The 20,712-nt window shown below is 45.3% G+C and overlaps 1 non-coding gene across 1 annotated transcript; it reads left to right on the forward strand.

Moving 5' to 3' along the window:
* The first annotated feature begins 13,082 nt into the window (after positions 1 to 13,082).
* trnat-agu (transfer RNA threonine (anticodon AGU)) lies at positions 13,083 to 13,156 on the forward strand. The gene has a single exon. It is a non-coding gene; the product is annotated as a tRNA-Thr (tRNA).
* Positions 13,157 to 20,712: the final 7,556 nt, after the last annotated feature.

Below are 20,712 nucleotides of genomic sequence, written 5' to 3' on the forward strand. Positions count from 1 at the left end.
AAAAGTTTTAAAACAGCTGGCAAGTTCTGCTTTTCCAGCGGACCAACATCAGCGAAAGGAGCAAGAGTTGGCCATTCAGTCCCTCGAGCCTGCTCCGGCATTTGATAACGTCATCGCTGATCTTCGACCTCAAATCCACTTTCCCCACCTCCCCCCATATCCCTTGAGTTCTTTAGTGTCCAAAAATCTATCTTTCTCTGTTTTGAATCTATTCAATGGCTGAGCATCCACAGCCCGCTGGGGTGGAGAATTCCAATGGTTCACAACCATCTCAGTGAAGAAATTATTCCTCATCTCTGTCCGAAATGGTCAGTCCCTTATCTTGAGATTATGACCCTTAGTTCTAGACTCTCCAGCTAGGGGAAACAGTATCCCAGCATTTACTCTGTCAAGCCCTCTAAGAATTTTATATGTTTCAATATATCACCTCATTATTTTAAACTGCAGAAAATATCGGCCCATTCTGCTCAATCTCTCCTCACAGGACAACCCTCTTATCCCAGGAATCAATCTAGTGAACCTTTGTTGCACCCACTCGAAGGCAAGTATATCGTTCCCAGGTAAGGAGATCAAAACTGTACACAGTACTCCAGATGCGGTCTCACCAAAGCCCTATATAATTACAGCAAGACTTCCTTATCCTTGTACTCCAGCCACCTCGTAATAAAGGCCAACACACCATTTGCTTTCCTAATTGCTTGCTGCACCTGCATGTTAACTTTCTGTGATCCGTGTACAAGGACACACAAATCCCTCTGAATACCAACACTTCATAGTCTCTCATCTTTTAAAAGATATTCTGCTTTTCTATTCTTCCCACCAAAGTGAATAACCTCACATTTCCCCACTTTATACTTCATTTGCCAACTTCTCGCCCACTCACTTAACCTGTCTGTTTCACTTTGCATCCTCTTTGTGTCCTCCTCACAGCTTACTTTCCCACCAATTTTGTCTCATCAGCAAACTTGGATACATTACACTCGGTCCCTTCATCTAAGTCATTAATATAGATTGTAAATATCTGAGGCCCAAGCACTGATCTTCACGGCACCCCACTAGTTACAACCTGCCAACCCGAAAGTGACCTGTTTATTCCGACTTTCTGTTTTCTGTCCGTCAACCAATCCCCAATCCATGTTAATATATTACCCACAATCCCATGAGCCCTAATCTTGTTCAACAAACTTTTGCATGGCACCTTATTGAATGCCTTTTGAAAATCCAAATGTACTACATGCACTGGTTCTCCCTTATCTACCCTGCTATCTACACCCTCAAAACCTCTAATAGATTTGTCAAACACGATTTCCCTTTCATAATAGCAAGTTGCATGTGCCGAATCATAATATGATTTTCTAAGTGCCCTGTTACCACCTCCCTAGTAATAGATTCTCGCATTTTCCCTCCTACTATTGTCAGGCTAAATGGCCTGTAGTTCCCTGTTTTCTCTCTCCCTCTTTCTTGAATAAAGGGGTTACATTTGGTACCTTCCAATCCATGGGGACCTTTCTAGAATCATGGGAACTCTGGAAGATAAAACCAGTGCGTCCACTTTCTCTGCAGCCACCTCTTTTTAAACCCTAGGATGTCGGCCATCAGGGCCAATGAATTTGTTAGCTTTTAGTCCCATTAATTCCTCCAGTACTTTTTCTTTACTAATCTTAATTGCTTTAGGTTCCTCACTCTCATTAGAACCTTGGTTCCCCAATACTTCTGGTATGATTTTTGTGTCTTCTACTGTGAAGACAGATACAAAATACTTGTTAAATGTCTCTGCCATTTCCTTATTCTCCATTATAAATTCTCCTGTCTCTGTCTCCAAAGGACCCATGTTTACTTTCGCTAATCCCTTCCTTTATATACACTTGTAGAAGCTCTTACAATCCATTTTTATGTTTCTTGCTGGTTCTATTTTCTCCCATTTTAACAATTTCTTGGTCATCCTTTGCTGATTTCTCAAACTCTCCTAATCCTCAGGCTTACTATTCTTTTTGGCAACATTATAAGCCTCTTTTAACCTAATACTATCATTAATTTCTCCAGTTAGCCAAGGTTGGACCACTTTTCCGGTGGAGCTTTTAATCCTCAATGGAATGTAATTTTGTTGAGGAATTCTAAATTATTTCTTTAAATGTTCACCATTGCTTATCTATTATCATATTTTAATATCATTTCCCAAACTACCTGAGCCAACTCACCCCTCATAACTACGTTATTGGTTTTGTTTAAATTTGAGACCCTAGTTTCGGACTTAACGACAACACTCTCAAACTCAATATCAAATTCTATCATATTATGATCATTCTTCCCCAGAGGATCATCTACTATAAGATTACTAATTAACCTTGTCTCATTACACAATACTAGATCTAAAATAGCCTGTTCCCGTGTTGATTCCTCGACATATTGATCTAGAAAACTGACTCGAATGAATTCCATGAACATAAAACAGCTTATCTTGAGTTGCAAACATGGTGTCAACACGAAGGGATGACTTATGACTAGAAGCCATGGCCAGATCTGCCAGGTGAATTAGATGTTTGCTGCTAACATGGAGAATTAATGAAACCAAGACTTCCCTGCAGAGCAAGGAGTTGGAAAGAAAGATGCTGGGCATTGAGAGGCGAAGGATTTTGTCGATAGCAGGATGAATAGACAAAAGGATCACAACTCCCTGCTTATTTTCTATATTGATAAATATAGACAGAAATCTCATCTCCGTGCTTCTTTCAGATAATGATTGTCTTCATGCTCAAGAGATCACTGATCCAAGCCAATTATCTCCTCTCGCACTCTCCTTCCAATCCTGCACACGTTGCTTAACTTTGAAATTGTGCATTTTTTCACAGTGGAATTCAATTTAAAGGAAACGATGCTGTGATCAGCTAGTGTTGTTCAGGAGATGGAGCACCAGGAAATACACAAAAGGCTGATGATAACAGTGACTGTTCAGACACTGTGAGCTACAGTTAAAGGTCAGCAACATTTAAAGTGTCAGGCAGCAGATCTTTTCCAAATCTTGACACAAATGGCAAGAAAATGTAACGCGGACTTTGATCAATGTCACGACTTCCAAATAGCAGACATTTTAGACACAAGGCAAGAAAGATTTACAAGGATGTTACCTGGACTGTGGAATTTTAGCTGTGAGGAAAGATTGGATCGGCTGGGGTTGTTTTCTTTGGAACAGAGGAGACTGAAGGCAGATTTAATTGAGGTGAACAAAATTATGAGGGTCCCAGATAGCATGGATTGGAAGGACCCACTTCTCTTAGCAGAGAGGTTAATAACCAGGGGTATAGATTTAAAGTGATTGGTAGAAGGTTTAATGGGGAACTGAGGAGAAATTATTTCACCAAAGGGTTGTGGGGATCTGGAACTGACTGCCTGAAAGGGTGGTTGAGGCGGACACTCTCATCGCATTTTAGGAATACTTGAAGTGCTGGAAGCTACAAGGCTGTGGGCCAAGAGCTGGAAAGTGGGATTAAGCTGGATAGCTCTTTTTCGGCCGGCACAGACGCGATGGGCCGAATGGCCTCTTTCTGTGCCATAAATGTCTTTGATTCTATGAGTCTAATTAACGGTAAGCAGGGTAGTTCAGTGATCATGAGATCGCTACTGAAGATAAATAACTGCTGGGAACCAAGCAATGTGTCCTTGTAAACCACAGACTGGGGAAGTTCTAGCTCCAGTGACAGAGATGGATCACTACAGGGTATAAAAGTGACGGGATGCTGATGTAAGGGGCAGTCAGGACTGGAGACACCTGAGATCAAGCTCAGGGTGCCTGAGGTTCCATCCAGCGGGATCATCTCGTGTACACGGGGGACTGGCATGTTAACTCTGGTACAGTACAGGAAAGAGAATTTGCTCAGATATTTCTTAATGAGGTATTAAAGTTACTGACTCTCAGACTTATTAATTAATATGACAATGCATTAGTTAGAACCTGCCATCCCGAAGACTCTCTGCTCCTCTAATTTTAAACTTTGACTATTTAGTGTACATTTCATCTCATTTTTCTTCCTCTAAAAATGCATCACGTCACATTTCTCTGCATTAAATTTCACCTGCCTGTTTACGAACCTGTGGACGTCACAATGAAGTCACTGACACTACTCTTCACAGTTCCCCACGCTGCCAATGTTGGCGTCACCTATAGATTTTCACCTTGTGTCCCATATACCCAAGCTCAGATCATTCTCTATATTGAGAAGAGCAATGGTCCCAACACTGACCCTGGGGGACACCACTGTTTACATCCCTCCAGTCTGAAGAACATCCATTAACCACTACTCTCTGTTTTCTGCCCTTGACACAACTTCCAATCCACACTGCCGCATTCATTTAAATACCGTGGGTATTAATTTTATCAACAAGCCACCTGTCCGTCATCTTATCAAACACCTTTTCACAATCCATCAACACAACATCCACGACATTCCCTTCATCAGTAGACTTGTGATATCTCAATTAATCCATGTTGGCTGTTCTTAATTAATGTGTTTTTCTAACAAATGTTGAAATGTTTGCTCCACCTCATCTGGTTTCACCTGTTTCAAGCCACAACAGAATTGTCGAGTTTTCTCCTGGAGCTTAAGATAAATTAATTTTTTTAAATGATGCTTCAGTCAATGAGGGATATCTGGACTTCGAACCGCCCATTCAGTGGCGCAACTCCCGCCCCTCACACACTCCGATTGGTTGGAGGACCAACTGTCCGCACAGCCGTCCAGTCAATTTACCATAAGACCATAAGAGATAGGAGCAGGAGGAGGCCATTCGGCCCCTCGAGCCTGGTCCGCCATTTAATGAGATCATGGCTGATTTGATTTTTACCTCAACTCCACTTTCCCGCCCTTTCCCCATATCCTTTGACTCCCTTGCTGATCAAAAATTTGTCTAACTCAGACTTGAATGTATCAATGACTCAGCCTCCACAGCTTTTTGGGGTAAAGAATTCCAAAGACTCACGATGCTCTGGGAGAAGAAATTCCTCCTCATTTCCGTCTTAAACAGGTGACCCCTTATTCTGAGACTATGCCCCCTAGTTTTAGATTTCCCCCATGAGGGGTAACATCCTCTCAGCATCTACGCTATCGAGTCTCCTCAGAATCTTGTCTGTTTCAATAACATCTCCTCTCATTCATCTAAACTCCATTGAGTATGGAACCAGCCTGTTCAATCTTTCATCATAAGACAACCCTTCCATACCCGGAATCAACCTCGTGAACCTTCTCTGAACTGCCTCAAATGCAAGTATGTCCTTCTTTAGAACTGTATGCAGTACTCCAGTTGTGGTCTCACCAGCACCCTGTACATTTGTAGCATGACTTCACTGCTTTTATGCTCCATCCTCCTAGACATAAAAGCCAATATTCCGTTTGCCTTCCGGATTACCTGCTGCACCTGTATGTTGAATTTTGTCTTTCTTGCACGAGGAAACCCAGATCCCTCCATACTGCAACATTTTGTAGTATTTCTCCATTCCAATAAAAAAGCAAAATTTTTTTTCCTCCCAAAGTGGATGACTTCACATTTTCCCACCTTATATTCAATCTGCCAATTTTTTGCCCATTCGCTTAACCAGGCAACATCCCCTCGCAGACACGTTGTGTCCTCATTGCAACTTGCTTTTCCAACTATCTTTGTATCATCAGCAAATCTGGCCACAAGACACTCTGTTCCTTCATCCACGTCATTGATATACATTGTAAATAATTGAGGCCACAGCACTGATCCCTGCAACACCCCACGAGTTATATGAAATGCCGATAAATTTCCACTCCTCCTATTGGTCCGGAACTCTCCTTAATCGTCAGGGCGGGATTAATGGTGAGACTGGCGGTCCCGAGGTGCATTTGGAAAATAAACATTAATTGAACCCTTCAGTTGCAACATTTAATAAAACGAAATTAATAAAACTCACTGAAAAATTTTTTCTGGCGTTCACCAAATTCGAGGTGGAGGGGGGGATTCTATGCTGTGTGTTTGTGCCGGTTTTAATGGCTCGAAGCGCTGGGGTTTCCGTTTATTTTATTATCCTTGGTCCAAACGCGCTCTCCCTGCCTCTAATGTCTTTGCTTTTCGTCTAGATATTACGATCATCAATGGCGGATGTATCACCCAGCATGCAGCGCGGTTCAGATTGTGCCCTATCTGAATCAGTGGAGCCCAGTGCGCAGACGCAGTAGTGACTCCTTACCGGTCAGTGTGTCCTGAGCATGCGCGGCCAGTCGAGGCTGCGGGAGGAGCGCGTTCGGTGCAGGTCAGAGGATCGGAGCAAGAGGCTCAATAAACCCCGGGGCCCGGGTCCGGGCTCAGGCCCAGGCTCAGGCTTTACAAACCCCGAGTGCGGCCCCAGACCCGAATATAAAACAGTGAACATTATCCCCCCCTCACTACCCGCCGGGAAATGAAGGGGAAATGGGGATCGGTCAGGGAGCGTCTGTAAATGAGGGAGAAATGGCGATCGGTCAGGGAACGTCTGTAAATGAAGTAAAAATGGCGATCGGTCAGGGAGCGTCTGGAAATGAAGGAGAAATGGCGATCGGTCAGGGAGCGTCTGCAAATGAAGGAGAAATGGCGATCGGTCAGGGAGCGTCTGTAAATGAAGGAGAAATGGCGATCGGTCAGGGAACGTCTGTAAATGAAGGAGAAATGGTGATCGGTCAGGGAGCGTCTGCAAATGAAGGAGAAATGGTGATCGGTCAGAGAGCGTCTGTAAATGAAGGAGAAATGGTGATCGGTCAGGGAGCGTCTGTAAATGAAGGGAAATGGGGATCGGTCAGGGAGCGTCTGTAAATGAAGGGGAAATGGGGATCGGTCAGGGAGCGTCTGTAAATGAAGGGGAAATGGTGATCGGTCAGGGAGCGTCTGTAAATGAAGGAGAAGTGGTGATCGGTCAGGGAGCGTCTGTAAATGAAGGGGAAATGGTGATCGGTCAGGGAGCGTCTGTAAATGAAGGGGAAATGGTGATCGGTCAGGGAGCGTCTGTAAATGAAGGGGAAATGGTGATCGGTCAGGGAGCGTCTGTAAATGAAGGAGAAATGGTGATCAGTCAGGGAGCTTCTGTAAATGCAGGAGAAATTTTGATCAGTCAGGGAGCATCTGTAAATGAAGGAGATATGTGATTGGTCAGGGAGCGTCTACAAATGAAGCAGAAATGGTGATTGGTCAGGGAACGTCTGTAAATGAAGGAGAAATGGTAATCGGTCAGGGAATGTCTGTCAATTAAGGAGAAATGGTGATCAGTGAGGAATCGTCTATAAATGAAGGAGAAATGGTGATCGGTCAGGGAACGTCTGTAAATGAAGGAGAAATGGTGATCGGCCAGGGAGCATCTGTAAATGAAGTAGAAATGGTGATCTCTATCTCTTCAGTCATCCAGGGAGCTCCAGCTTTGGATGCCATTCCTTTCCACCTCGTGGGAATCTGTCTACTCTGTACCCAAACCAACTCCTCCTTGAAGGCCTCCCACTGTTCAATTACTGTTCTGCCTGCCAATTTTTGATTCCAATCCATCTGGACAAGATCCCTTTTCAACTCACTGGAATTAGCCCTCCTCCAGTTAAGAATTTTCACATTTGACTGTCCCTTGTCCTTTTCCATAACTGTTCTAAACCTAATGAGATTATGATCACTGCTGCCCCACTGAAACATGCTCCACCTGCCCCACTTCATTCTCCACACCGAGCTCACTGCTGTACTCACATTCACTCTCTCACATTCACTCTCTCACATTCACTCTCTCATATTCACTCTCTCACATTCACTCTCACATTCACTTTCTCACATTCACTCTCACACTCACTCACATTCACTCACATTCACTCTCTCACTCACTCTCTCACACTCACTCACATTCACTCTCTCACACTCACTCTCTCACACTCACTCTCTCACACTCACTCTCTCACACTCATTCACATTCACTCTCTCACACTCTCACTCTCTCACACTCTCACTCTCTCACACTCTCACACTCTCACACTCATGGTTTCGGGCCACTGAAAGATGATGCGATGAGTTTGGATTTCAGTGCAGGGAAGAGGGAGAGTGTGTGGGACGGGGATTTACAGGTTGAGGCACAAGAGAGGAAAGAATGTTTTGTAGAAACTAGAATTCTGAATTTCTATCCTGTACTTACAGTGATTACTTTTATAAACTCCTTTATAGGGTATTAGAAGGGGAGGATTTGCAGAGGGAAACTCAAACCAAACAGCAGGCCAAGATCTGACAGAGTCACTCGATTCATCAGGACCTGATTATCATCGGCCTTTGAATGTGGAAGGAGAAATGTTTGTCTGTTCTGTCTGTGGGAGAAGATTTCAAACATCAGTGTGAGTGGGAAAGCACCGAGACACACACACCCGAGTGAGAGTGTTCCAGTGCACTGACTGTGGGAAGAGCTTTAACCAGTTACACAGCCTGAAAAAAGATCGCACCGTTCACAGCGGGGAGAAACCGTACACGTGTTCTGTGTGTGGACGAGGCTTCAACTGATCGTCCAACCTGGAGAGACACAAGGACACCCGGACCATGGAGAAACCGTGGAAATGTGGGGACTGTGGGAAGGGATTCAATTACCCGTCCCAGCTGGAAATTCATCGACACAGTCACACCGGGGAGAGGCCGTTCACCTGCTCCGTGTGTGGGAAGGGATTCACTATTTCATCCAGCCTCCAGACACACCAGCGAGTTCACACTGGGGAGAGACCTTTTAAATGTTCTGACTGTGAGAAAAAGTTTAAATGCAAAAGGAATCTGCTGGCACACCAACGTACCCACACTGGGGAGAGGCCGTTCACCTGCTCCGAGTGTGGGAAGGGATTCACTCAGTCATCCCTCCTCCTGACACACCAGCGAGTTCACACTGGGGAGAGGCCGTTCACCTGCTCCGTGTGTGGGAAGGGATTCACTCAGTCATCCCTCCTCCTGACACACCAGCGAGTTCACACTGGGGAGAGGCCGTTCACCTGCTCCGAGTGTGGGAAGGGATTCACTCAGTCATCCCTCCTCCTGACACACCAGCGAGTTCACACTGGGGAGAGGCCGTTCACCTGCTCCATGTGTGGGAAGGGTTTCACTCGGTCATCCCTCTTCCTGACACACCAGCGAGTTCACTCTGATGAGAGACCTTTTAAATGTTCTGACTGTGAGAAGAGGTTTAAAAGCAAAAGTAATCTGCTGATACACCAACGCACTCACACTGCGGAGAGACCGTTCACCTGCACCGTGTGTGGGAAGAGATTCACTCAGTCGTCCAACCTGCTGACACACCAGCGAGTTCACACTGGGGAGAGGCCGTTCACCTGCTCCGTGTGTGGGATGAGATTCACTCAGTCATCCACCCTGCTGAGACACCAGCGAGTTCACTCCGATGAGAGACCTTTTAAATGTTCTGACTGTGAGAAGAGGTATAAAAGCAAATTTAATCTGCTGACACACCAACGCACTCACACTGGGGAGAGGCCGTTCACCTGCTCAGTGTATGGGAAGGGATTCACTTGGGCATCCAACCTGCTGCAACACCAGCGAGTTCACACTGAGAGACCTTTAAATGTTCTGACTGTGGGAAGAGATTTAAAATCAGAAACGAACTGCTGAGACATCGACGCACTCACACTGGGGAGAGACTGTTCACCTGCTCCGTGTGTGGGAAGAGATTCACTCGATCATCCCACCTTCTGAAACATTAACTTGTTGACACTATTGAGTGACCTTTTAATGCAGTGACTGTGAGAAGAGCTTTAAAAGCAGAAATGAACTGCTGACACATCAACGCATGCCCATTGGTTGAGAGACTGTTCACCTGCTCCGTGTGTGGGAAGGGATTCACTCAGTCATTACACGTGCTGAGACACCAGCGAGTTCACGAAATGAACAGGTCCAACGAGCCGGTCTGTAACACAGGCCAATGACTCAGTGCAGCTCGTGACCCAGTCACTGGGCTCCGTTATAGCCTCTCCTGTCAGTAACACACAAAGAGAAATTGTAAATCTGAAACAGAAAGAGATAATGTACAACACTTCATATCAACCACCAGTTTTTCCCTCTTTCCGGCTTTTAAAACAATCTGTTTCACAGTTTGTCAAACCCGAAACAGCCTCTGGGATTTGCTGATTGAGAATTTCAGTGGAAATTGGGACCGTCATTAAGTATCGGAACAAATATCCCCGCTGAGGTTTCGGGATTGTTACTAGTTTATTTATATCAGTGAGTGACCAATTTTAAACTCGGTGAGGGTCCAAACCTAAGGTAAGAGCCTGGGATAGACAAGAGATTCTTCAATGTATTAAGTTAAATTACACTGATTCCACCAACACTGGACATCACATCCCTCAAACATTGTTACCTGTTACTGTATAAAACTGGTGAGGGTGGAAATGGGAAATAACTGAAAAAAAATTCATTGTATCAAAGTTAATTCTGATCATCATTATTATACAAACATTCTACAGCCGGTCCCTTAAAAAGGACCCAATATCAAACCAGTCCCCAGTCCTTGGGCCTGTGCCTATGTTGTGATTTGCACCCGCTTCTGACTGACTTGGTATCAGACGCACTCCCGTCAACAGTAAACGGATGGAGCCGGATCCATAAGAGAAAAATGAGGACCGAGCTCCGCGGTTCTCCCAGAGTGCGGGAGGCGGAGTAACAGCAGCAGACAGAGAGATCTCTCTAAACCAGCCGCTGCCGCCGGAGAGAAGCGAGTCCCGTTCCGAGCCGTGTCTGTCAGGCGCCCGCTGACCCTCTCTTCACTGAAGGGGACCGATTCAGCACCAACTCACACACCCACCATTGGATCATTGAATCACCTTCAACACCTGAATTACATCACCACTTAATCCTCTATACACGAGGAAATACAAACCTTGTCCACACAACTTGCCCTCACAATGTTACCATTTTAGCCCCGGTATCATTCTGGTCTTTCTTCGCTGCACCTCCTGCAAGGCCAATATATCCTTCCTGAGGTCTGGTGCCCAGGACTGAATGCCGTGCTCTAAATGTGGCCTTAGCAGAGTTTATAGAATTCTAACATAACTTCCACCCTTTTGAATTCCAGTTCCCTTGAGATAAAGGCCGACATTCCATTAGCCATTTTAATTATTTTTTGCACCTGTCTGCCAACTCTTCCTGATTTCCCGAAGGATCTCTGCTCACCCACAGTTCCTGGCTTCTCACCATTTTGAAAATACTCTGATTTATCTTGCTTCGGGCCAAAGTGGATGGTCTCACACTTCCCCAGATTGAAACTTTGAACAGTCTGGGGCTCTTTTGTATGGAAAAGAGAAGGCTGAGGGTGACCTGATACAGGACTTTAAGATTATGCAAGGGTTTGATAGGTCAGATGTCGATAAGGTGTTTGTACTTTTGGGAGTGGGGACGTCAGAACTTAGGGCCATAAATATAATAGTCATCAATAAATCCAATCTGGCATTCAAGAGAAACATATTTATCCAGAGAGTCGTTAGAATGTGCAGCTCGCTCCCACACGGAGTAGTTAATGCGAATATCATGGATGCATTTACAGGGAAGCTGGATAAACACATGGAGGAGAAAGGAATATTCGGGTTTGCTCATAGGGTTAGATGAAGAGGGGTTGGAGGAGGCTCGTCTGCAGCATAAACACCGGTATAGTCCAGTTGGGCCGAATTGCCTGTTTCTGTGATGTACATTCGATGTAATTCTATGTAAGCTCCATCTGACACAGTTTTACCAACTCACTGAATCTATCAATTTCCTTTTACAACTTTATGCTCCCATCTACACTACTCACTGTGCCTCTTAACTTGGTGTCGTCGATAAACCTGGATATACCGCTCTCTATTCCTTTATCTACCTCATTTATACATATAATAAAAAGATGATTTGCCGGTACAGATCCCTGGGGGACACGACTAACCACATCCTATCAATTTGAGTACATACCCATTAACCTTACTCTCTGTCTCCTACCTCCAAACCAACTCCCTCGCCATTTCAATGGGTTGCTATAAATTCCACATGTTCTCATTTCTGTTAACAGTCTCTGATGCTAAACCTTATCGAATCCCTCTGGAAGTCAATATGCACATAACCCCCATGGACACTCCATCATTTACCACATTAGTCACATTTTCAAAAAGTTCAACTAGTTTCGTTAGACTTGACTTACACTTTACAAATCCATGCTGACTCTCTCTGATCAATTCATGTTTATCCAAGTGCTCAGTCATTCTTTCCCTAATAACAGATACTGGTAACTTCCCCACAACAGACGTCAGACTAATAGGTCTATAATTTCCTGTTTTATCTCTCCTACCCTTCCTAATTAATGGAATGACATTTGAATTTTTTCAATCCATGGAACAATTCCTGAATCAAGAGAGTTTTGAACGATCATGACTAAAGCATGTACAATTTCCTCACCTATTCCCCTTCGTCCCCTGGGATGGTCACCATCAGGTCCTGGAGATTTGTCTATCTTTAGTCTAATTGTTTTCTCCAATACCATTATTTTACTTACACTGAATCCCCTTGATTTATTTTCAGTTTTCCTCGTGTCTCTGGTACATTATCCTCATGCTTTTCTGTGAGTGTCAAAAAAGGCTGCCATTTCCTGATTTTCAATTACAATATCACCTCCATCTGTCTTTAAGGGGCCCACATTACTCTTAGTCACCCTTCTTTCTCATAATATACGTGTAAAAACCTTGAAAGTTGTCCTTAATTTCATTCACAAGTTTTTCTCGTTTTCCCTCTTTGCACCTTTTACGATTTTTTTTTAGTTTCAGCACCACAATAAACAACTCTTCACTGTGAAATTTGCTCAATTAGTTCTTTAGTGTCAGAGCGAGAATTGTCCATCCCTAATTTATTTAAAGTAACAAACAGAAGCACAAATATTCATCCGTGTATCAAAGCACTGATGGACACACAAAGATAAACACAGCCTGAAACGCAGTCAGTATCGGGATTCACAGGGAAACGGGCAAGTGAAATAGACAAAGATCAAACAGTCTGAACCCACAACAGAATGTAACGTGTAGCTGATAGATATTAATGAGAGGAGGTGGGAAACAGTACCATGAATTGGCTCCGTGGCTTAGTTGGTTAAAGCACCTGTCTAGTAAACAGGAGATTCTGGGTTCAACTCCCAGCGGTGCCTTTGTGTAATTCGTGGTGTTTAGTGAATTTGAGAAGCACACAGTGCTGTGTTTTGTTCAGGATCCAACACGGAACTGATCAGATGGTCTTTTCATTATGCAGACAGCCCTCTCACAGAATGTGCCCGTGACATGTTCTTGTTTCTGGGCTCGTTGAGTTCGGGGTTTAATTCTCGATTCGAGGTTCATACCCTGGAGAAACCCTAATTTAACCCTAGACTTTTTATCTTGAGCTGCGGTTCAGACTTTTGCTGAGAGGGAAAAGAAGTCCCCAAATCACTCCACCTGAATCTCACGCGGTCTCGGAAGAAGTTCAGTTCAAACAATCAGGACTTTAAAGGCACCTCAATGACCTGCACTTTCATTGAATGAGCTTTGCTTACAATTGCATTCGACCATGAAGCCGCTCTGGGCTTTCATCACACTGAAGCAGAGTGTGGCCGCTCTGTATCTGTGAGCATGTCGGTGACGAGGTTAGCTCTGATATTGGTCGCTCTCAATTTTTAAGATCTCGCCAAGCTCTGGGAAAAGAAACCGGGAATCGAATTGTCCCTGTAAGTGATGAATTGAAGGGATTGGTGCTCCAAGCAGATCTGGAAAATTCACAGTGCGGTCGCTCAGGAATTCCAAATCCACCCTCTCGCCACTCAACGATCACATTAACTGAGTAGAGAATAAATGTCACACCCTTTATTTTGGAAAAGCAAAACGGTGGGGATTTTTATCATAGCCCGATGCCTTTCGTGTTGGATCAGATGTTCCCCGTTGCGTTACTTTCATCTTCATCGGAGAACCGGTTCGGGCGTTCCTGTGATAAACGGCGACAATTGCCTGTTAATGTTAAATTTAAGATGCAGTCTATAAAATTATGAAATTTCATCACATGCAAAGCACAAAAATCTTATTAAAGTTTTGACTGTCTCTCGGTAACCACGTCAGCATCTCCTTCAGTCTGAAATAGAAAGTTATTGGTTGATTAATGGTGATTAAAACAGTCATTCAACTACGAACAGGGTTTAATTATCTTCATGTAATTATTTATTAAGTTCATAACTCTTGTTAAATTTAATTCTCTGACTGGGAATGGAACCACCCGGTGATGAGAGCACTGAATTTTAACCACCAGTCCATCGGGGAGCTCCCAGGATTGAGCACCGATGACATTTATTTTTCATGGAACTGATGACATTTATTTTTCTTTCACTCTTCCGTGATTCATTCAGCTCTGTGTTTATTCTCAGGCCTCTTATCTCTCCCTTCTTTTCAGCTTCTGACTGCGGATATTCCTCTGGTCAAATATGAATAATATAGAATATCTCACAGCCCCGCTATATTTGCTCCTTCTCTGCACAGTTCTGTACAAAATCAAACTGTAGGCAGATACCGACAGTGTGTCTCCCTCACTCCCCACAGGAGCAGCAGGAGATGACACTTTAAACTGCCAGTTGCTTCAAACGATGCCCGATAGACCTGCGTTGCCTTAGAGTTTTCCCAGGAGCTGCATTGATTCGATGCGTGAATTTTGGAAATGGAAACATGTCCATCAGCAGCTTGTGGGAGTATTTTCCCTCACTTTCCATTCCATGTCCATGCCGACTTGCACTTGGTGCTGTCATTGCCTGAACATCACCTTCTGTCCCGATAGTAGTTCGAACAGAAAATGCCATTTTGTGCGAGCAGCTTGTCTGACACGAAAATGACCTGAATTACAAAGGGGCAAGTGGGAAAGGCCGCGTTGGTCTGCTTGTTCACAGCAAAGAATTTTCAGCGTTTCCTTGTGGTCCAGTGTTTAGGATTCGGAGCTTTCATCACCACGGCAACAGTTCGATTGATGTCTGTCTCAACATCCACATATTATCCACTCTACCATAAGTGGACTGGACTCAAATTGCTGATTTTTCACTGTGAGGGTGAAGAGATATAAATGTGTGGACATTAGCTACGAATTCATCAGCTGGGTTGCACCTTTGCTTCTCCCCCCGTCTCAGTCTTTCCATCTTTACCCTTCACTGCCGGTGTTCCAGGTTCGATCATCCGTGGCCGTTCAACGAAGCCTGAGAAGTCCATGAGGGAAAAACACAGAGAGTCAGAGACAGAGACAAGGTGGGATCAAAGTATAGGAAGAAATAGGATCAATGTCAAGTTCTGCGAACGGGCAGAATTTAAGATGGAGCTTGGGAGAGATTCCTTCACGTGTCTCGCAATTTTGCAAGAGACCATTGGGCTCCGAATTAAAAGCATAAGCCGCGCTGGAGAGTCTCTCTGAGAGAGGGAATGCAGTTCGTCAACTCCAGTTCATCGTTATTTGAGCAGTAAAAATAACTTTAAGAAGTATCACTGGGAACAGGATTCGAACGTACGCAGGAAATCCCCAGGGGATTTCGAGTCCAACGCCTTAACCACTCGGCCATCGCAGCTACAAACATCTGTTGTGCACGGCTGTAAATCAGAATGTGATCTGTGATACAATGTTCTCTCTGACAGGTGAAAGGCCCTGATCCCTGGTCTGTGCTGATTCTCTGACAGTTTACTGGGTAAAGGCCCTGATCCCTGGTCTGTGCTGATTCTCTGATAGTTTAGTGGGATTCATTCTGTATCTGTCAGTCTCTGGTACAGTGTGTGAACTTGGGATTGATTCTGTATCTTGTCAGCATTGTGTGTGAGAGTTTGTGATTCATTCTTTATATGCAGTCTCTCATACTGTGTGTTAGTGTGGGATTCTTTCGGTATCTGTCAGTCTCTGGTACTCCGTGTGAGTGTGGGACTCATTCTTTATATACAGTCCCCATGACTGTATGTGGGAGTTGAATTCATCCTAAATATGCAGTTACTCATACTGCATGTTAGTGTGGGATTCATACTGTACCTATCAGTCCCTGGTACTTGATGAGAGTGTGGGATTAACTCTGTGTCTGTCAGTCTCTAGTACTGTATGTGAGTTTGGGATTCCTTCTGTATCTGTGAGTGTTGGATTCATTCTGTGTCTGTGTGTCTCTGGTACTGTATCTGAATGTGAGTTTCATTCTGTATCTGTACGTAATTATTCTCTCAGATTACATTATTGCGTTCAATACTTTAGCTTTAATATCTTAATGTTTGAAGAGTTTTACTCCTTATTTAATTTGTAAATATGGACGAACTTTAGGATTTAATGTTGGAGGTTTTAATCAGATAATTTGTGTGCTTTTTGGACTACTATTAAATCTGAGTACTATTGTGGATGATAATGAATCTTTCAAACTGATAAGGTGACATTTTTGAATTGGTTTGTAATGTGTAGATCAGTCTGTAGAAATGGAATTGATACTGTATCTTTCAGTCTAATATTGTATGAGATTTTTGGACTGGTATATAATGTGTACCTCAGTCTGCACTAATAGAATTGATACTCTATCTTTAAATTTCATTCTGCGAGTGCATTCTGAACTGGTATCTAATTTGCTTCTCAGGTTTACTATCTTTCAGTATTTCTCAATCGATACTGTACATGAGGTTTGGATTTGTAGCAAATGGTACACTTTTTGAATGGATATTTCATGTATTAAAGTCATGTGTGTGAGAGTTCTGGGATAGTATTCAATTGGAATCTCGGGTACATTATTGGGATTCATTCTGTCCCTTTCAATCGGATACCATGTGTGATTTCTCTCTGGTATTTAATTCGTAGCTATGTTGCCCGATTGTGAGATTGACATAGTGCCTTTCAATCTGAGAGTGTGATTTTGGACTGGGATTTTTGTATCTGCCTGTCAGCGGGACAGAGTTCGGGGCAAATGGAACAGTGTCTGCCTCACCCGCTCTGTTTGAATGTTGGATTGAAAGTGTGTCTCTGGAACTTGGGATCAGTGTGGGACTGACTACTTCTGCTGTCTGAGACTGTGGAACTGATGACCTGTCTGTGTCTCTGTGCTCTGTGGGTGATAATGTACCTCCTGTGTGTGAGGAGCTGGCTGCACTCCTCCTTGTGCCTCGGGTGGAGGAAACATCACATTCATTCTGGATCATTCAAGGATTCGCCGGTGGAAAAAAAATTATCTCTTGTAACCCAAGAAATGGTGAGGTTGAAAATGGAAAAGTGATCAGTTTAATATCTCTAATGATCATTTTGAATATCCACAAATGAAAACCAGTGATACAAACAGTGTCAGTGTCTGACTCCACTGCAGCACTCAGCTTCTGCACACCAGGTGTGTTGGGCTGTTTTACAACAATTTAGTGACATCCAGACACAACCCAACCCCTGCACTGATCCATGAATGGGACTACCCGATGGGGCAGGGACCTTTGTCCAGGTTAGGTTTCTAATCCCCTCTCCCATGGGACTAACCGTTCAACCCAAATATAACAGCCGCTGTTTAAATTGTGTCCTTCACACTTCTCACCTGGTGCCTGCAATAGATGCTCTTTGTATAACTCCCCACATCCTTACTGCCCGGCTCTGTTTCCACTCTTCACTGTCCAATAACAATAAACAGGGTGAGACTGGAACTAAACCAGGACCATTCACTCCTGGTTTGGGGAGTGAAAGCAGCAATGGTTTTAATAGCAGGTTCTTCCCATTCTCTCTCCCTTCCCCTGGACACACCCTGTCCACACACAGCCCGAGAATGACCTCTCCCTTCCCCCCTCTCACTCCGTGTTCCGGGACCAGTTCCTGATCCACTCCGCCTCTTACAAACAGCCCCCGGACTCCCCCTGCCCTTCCCCCGGACTCAATGCCGATCTCTGAGCCCATCTGCGGACACGGTCCCGGAGCGATGAGCTGCTGTAACGAGGCTGCTCTTTGCTCCCTTCCCCCGGGGGCCGTGATCTCTCCATTCCCGCCTGTCTGAGCAAAGGAAGTGGGTCTGGGGGAAAGGTCAGAGGGAATGGGCTCCACAGGCAGTGCAGGAACAGGCACCAGAATGGGAAACAGATGGGATTCCACCAGTGCCCAACGCTGGAATCCAGACTGACTTTACAATCTCCAACTATTAAACTCGAGGTTTCCATCCCTGCTGTTTCTCTCGGGCTCTTTTGATGGGAAAGAGTCTTTCAGAGATAAAGTGAGCGGCTGTGGAATGAGCCAATGGGTTCTGTTCATTCTTGGCTCCCTTACTGACAAAGTGACGTTTGACTCCGAAACTGGAGGGAGGATTCCTCAAACCAATCCTGGAGAAACGGGGGAGGAAAGTGGGAGTCGGTGTATTTGCTGGGACCGTGTAGGATTAATATCAGGCAGCAACAGTCCCAGTTTATTTCAATCGGAGTGAAACTCTCGGTCACTGAGATTAATACAGAGCGGCCCTGAGCTGCAAGATTGCAGAGGGGACAACATGCAAGAGAGGGTTAAATGTGTGACACTGTCCCTGAGAGTGGGATTAATAATGTGTTTGTCTCTGAAATAATATCAGTGAGAGATGAGACTGCATCTTCTGTCACTCCACCTTGGAATAGCAATTGGGATGGAATATTTTCCAATTTGTTACTGGGTGAAAACGGGACATTACAGGTCAGTTTCTCTCTCTCTCTTTTGTACAGATTATGAAGGTGGGAGACTGTTACTGAGAGTGATACAGAGACACTGATAGGAAGTGTAATTCTGATACTGTGCCTGTCTGTTTTTATCTCTCTCTAGCGCTGTACATGAAGGTGGAATATTGTTACTGAGTGTGAAACGGACACACTGATGGGAAGTGTGAGACTGATACTGTGTCTGTTTGTCTGTGTGTCTCTCTTTGTCTGTCTGTCTTTCTCTCTCCCCAGTGCTGTACAAGGAGGTGGGATACTGTTACTGAGCGTAATATAGACACACTGATAGAAAGGGAAAGACTGATTCTGTGTCTGTGAACAGACCTCCGGTGCTATTGGTGAGACGGTCACTGTCCCTTTTACTGTATATCAACCGGTCTGACGGGGCATTCATCATTCGCCAGTCCTGTAAGGAAAGGTGGAGAGAAACCGTCTGTAACTGTCTGACAGTGGACTGTCTGTGAGTGTTGAATTTATTCAGTAAGTAATCGTGTCTGGGTGTTGAGAACGGGATGGAGAGGACACCAGTTACTATTATCTGACAGTCAGTCAGTTTAGCAGGAGAGAGAAACACAGAGAGACTGGAGGAGCCCAAAGCGGATAATTTGTATTTTCATCTTAACCAAAACATATCACTGTGTGCGGACAATATAATAATGTAAAAGGAGGAGGACAAGGTGAGGCACAGACAGCATTGAATCTCATTTCACTATGGACAGACGCAGGACTTGTCCCAGGTGAGGGTTTTGTGTTTAAAGATCACTTCACTAAAAACACCTTGACGATCTGGGGTTACAGACGGACATGACGGGCAGGAAAAGACCAGCTGGTTCATCAATCCTGCCCCACATGCCTGGAGCATCGTGACTGGACACTTCCTACACACACCACCAGCCCCACCCACCGGGAACATGGAATCTCCTGGGAGTGGTTACAAACCAGAAAAAAACAGAAAAAAGGCGGAGAGAGAGTCAGCACCCACCGCACCAGAGAGAGTCAGCACCCACCGCACCAGAGAGAGTCAGCGCCCACCGCACCAGAGAGAGTCAGCGCCCACCGCACCAGAGAGAGTCAGCGCCCACCGCACCAGAGAGAGTCAGCGCCCACCGCACCAGAGAGAGTCAGCGCCCACCGCACCAGAGAGAGTCAGCGCCCGCCCCACCAGAGAGAGTCAGCGCCCACCGCACCAGAGAGAGTCAGCGCCCGCCCCACCAGAGAGAGTCAGCGCCCACCGCACCAGAGAGAGTCAGCACCCACCGCACCAGAGAGAGTCAGCGCCCACCACACCAGAGAGAGTCAGCGCCCGCCCCACCAGAGAGAGTCAGCGCCCGCCCCACCAGAGAGAGTCAGCACCCACCCCACCAGAGAGAGTCAGCACCCACCGCACCAGAGAGAGTCAGCACCCACCGCACCAGAGAGGGTCGGCACCCACCGCACCAGAGAGAGTCGGCACCCACCCCACCAGAGAGGGTCGGCACCCACCCCACCAGAGAGAGTCGGCACCCACCGCACCAGAGAGAGTCGGCACCCACCCCACCAGAGAGGGTCGGCGCCCACCGCACCAGAGTGAGTCGGCGCCCACCGCAGCAGAGAGGGTCAGCACCCACCGCACCAGAGAGGGTCAGCACCCACCGCACCAGAGAGAGTCAGCACCCACCGCACCAGAGAGAGTCAGCACCCACCGCACCAGAGAGAGTCAGCACCCACCACACGAGCCGGGAATACATTCCAGATGCTCAGTCCTCTCTGGGAAAAGAAGAAGCTCCCAACATCCAGACTATTCTTCCCTCATTGTGGTCGGAACGCCGGACCGCTGCTTCCCCCCAATCTGTGAAACTGGAAATAATCTATCACTGGGCAAGCTGTTCAACCTTGAGATGGGAGCCATTCAAACATCGTGGGCGCTCTCCCATTGAATTCTATTCTGTGCGGAGCGTTCGGTTTTTCGCGAGGTGAAGAAACTCTTGTCTCTCCTTGTGTGTCAATGTGAGGCGAATCTCAGATGATATTCTCACAGTTGAATCCAAAATTTGAAATGTAACTTGTT

This window comes from Heptranchias perlo, unplaced genomic scaffold (assembly GCF_035084215.1).
Source record: "Heptranchias perlo isolate sHepPer1 unplaced genomic scaffold, sHepPer1.hap1 HAP1_SCAFFOLD_266, whole genome shotgun sequence".
NCBI classification, from domain to species: Eukaryota; Metazoa; Chordata; class Chondrichthyes; order Hexanchiformes; family Hexanchidae; genus Heptranchias; species Heptranchias perlo.